At 40.0% G+C, this 2500-nt stretch overlaps 3 non-coding genes across 3 annotated transcripts; all 3 read right to left on the reverse strand.

Moving 5' to 3' along the window:
* Positions 1-409: 409 nt before the first annotated feature.
* On the reverse strand, positions 410-528 carry LOC127948226 (5S ribosomal RNA). Its single transcript, XR_008151970.1, has one exon. It is a non-coding gene; the product is annotated as a 5S ribosomal RNA (ribosomal RNA).
* A 769-nt stretch (positions 529-1297) lies between these two features.
* LOC127948049 (5S ribosomal RNA) lies at positions 1298-1416 on the reverse strand. Its single transcript, XR_008151796.1, has one exon. It is a non-coding gene; the product is annotated as a 5S ribosomal RNA (ribosomal RNA).
* A 772-nt stretch (positions 1417-2188) lies between these two features.
* Positions 2189-2307, reverse strand: LOC127948190 (5S ribosomal RNA). The gene has a single exon (XR_008151935.1). It is a non-coding gene; the product is annotated as a 5S ribosomal RNA (ribosomal RNA).
* Between the last annotated feature and the right edge of the window lie 193 nt (positions 2308-2500).

The following is a 2500-nucleotide window of genomic DNA, read 5'->3' on the forward strand; positions in this document are numbered from 1 at the left end:
AAGCACCTGGTATTCCTAGCCGGTCTCTCATCCAAGTACTAACCAGACCTAAGCCTGCTAAGATTCAGAGATTGGCCATTGACTCTTTTTTTTTTTTTTGGCAAAATTATTATATAATTTGTGAAATTTTCCAAAAAGTTTAAAGCACCTGGTATTCCCAGGCAGTGTCCCATCCATGTACTAACCAGGCCCAAACCTGCTAATATTCAGAAATCGGGCATTGACTCTATTTTTTGGCAAAATTATTATATACTAAGTGAAAATTTTCCAAAAAGTTTAAAGCACCTGGTATTCCCAGGCAGTCTCCCATCCATGTACTAACCAGACCCAAACCTGCTAATATTCAGAGACCGGCATTGACTCTATTTTTTGGCAAAATTATTATATACTAACTGAAAAATTTCCAAAAAGCTTACAGCACCTGGTATTCCCAGGCGGTCTCCCATTCAAGTACTAACCAGGCCCAAACCTGCTTAGCTTCCGAGACCAGACGAGATCGGGCATAGCCAGGTTGGTATGGCCGTAAGCGAACACTGCTGCAAAGAGAAGGCTATTTAGAGATCAGCCAATCTAATCGCCCGTACATTATATAAGTAGGAAAGAAAACCCAAAAGCTTAAAGCACCTGGTATTCCTAGCCGGTCTCTCATCCAAGTACTAACCAGACCTAAGCCTGCTAAGATTCAGAGATTGGGCATTGACTCTTTTTTTTTGGCAAAATTATTATATAATTTGTGAAATTTTCCAAAAAGTTTAAAGCACCTGGTATTCCCAGGCAGTGTCCCATCCATGTACTAACCAGGCCCAAACCTGCTAATATTCAGAAATCGGGCATTGACTCTATTTTTTGGCAAAATTATTATATACTAATTGAAAATTTTCCAAAAAGTTTAAAGCACCTGGTATTCCCAGGCAGTCTCCCATCCATGTACTAACCAGACCCAAACCTGCTAATATTCAGAGACCGGCATTGACTCTATTTTTTGGCAAAATTATTATATACTAAGTGAAAAATTTCCAAAAAGCTTACAGCACCTGGTATTCCCAGGCGGTGTCCCATCCAAGTACTAACCAGACCTAAGCCTGCTAAGATTCAGAGATTGGGCATTGACTCTTTTTTTTTTTGGCAAAATAATTATATAATTTGTGAAATTTTCCAAAAAGTTTAAAGAACCTGGTATTCCCAGGCAGTGTCCCATCCATGTACTAACCAGACCCAAACCTGCTAATATTCAGAGACCGGCATTGACTCTATTTTTTGGCAAAATTATTATATACTAACTGAAAAATTTCCAAAAAGCTTACAGCACCTGGTATTCCCAGGCGGTCTCCCATCCAAGTACTAACCAGGCCCAAACCTGCTTAGCTTCCGAGATCAGACGAGATCGGGCATAGCCAGGTTGGTATGGCCGTAAGCGAAGACTGCCGCAAAGAGAAGGCTATTTAGAGATCAGCCAATCTAATCGCCAGTACATTATATAAGTAGGAAAGAAAACCCAAAAGCTTAAAGCACCTGGTATTCCTAGCCGGTCTCTCATCCAAGTACTAACCAGACCTAAGCCTGCTAAGATTCAGAGATTGGGCATTGACTCTTTTTTTTTTTTTGGCAAAATTATTATATAATATGTGAAATTTTCCAAAAAGTTTAAAGCACCTGGTATTCCCAGGCAGTCTCCCATCCATGTACTAACCAGACCCAAACCTGCTAATATTCAGGGACCGGCATTGACTCTATTTTTTGGCAAAATTATTATATACTAAGTGAAAAATTTCCAAAAAGCTTACAGCACCTGGTATTCCCAGGCGGTCTCCCATCCAAGTACTAACCAGACCTAAGCCTGCTAAGATTCAGAGATTGGGCATTGACTCTTTTTTTTTTGGCAAAATTATTATATAATTTGTGAAATTTTCCAAAAAGTTTAAAGCACCTGGTATTCCCAGGCAGTGTCCCATCCATGTACTAACCAGTCCCAAACCTGCTAATATTCAGAAATCGGGCATTGACTCTATTTTTTGGCAAAATTATTATATACTAAGTGAAAATTTTCCAAAAAGTTTAAAGCACCTGGTATTCCCAGGCAGTCTCCCATCCATGTACTAACCAGACCCAAACCTGCTAATATTCAGAGACCGGCATTGACTCTATTTTTTGGCAAAATTATTATATACTAACTGAAAAATTTCCAAAAATCTTACAGCACCTGGTATTCCCAGGCGGTCTCCCATCCAAGTACTAACCAGGCCCAAACCTGCTTAGCTTCCGAGATCAGACGAGATCGGGCATAGCCAGGTTGGTATGGCCGTAAGCGAAGACTGCCGCAAAGAGAAGGCTATTTAGAGATCAGCCAATCTAATCGCCAGTACATTATATAAGTAGGAAAGAAAACCCAAAAGCTTAAAGCACCTGGTATTCCTAGCCGTTCTCTCATTCAAGTACTAACCAGACCTAAGCCTGCTAAGATTCAGAGATTGGGCATTGACTCTTTTTTTTTTTTGGCAAA

Source organism: Carassius gibelio, chromosome A25 (assembly GCF_023724105.1).
Source record: "Carassius gibelio isolate Cgi1373 ecotype wild population from Czech Republic chromosome A25, carGib1.2-hapl.c, whole genome shotgun sequence".
Taxonomy (NCBI): Eukaryota; Metazoa; Chordata; class Actinopteri; order Cypriniformes; family Cyprinidae; genus Carassius; species Carassius gibelio.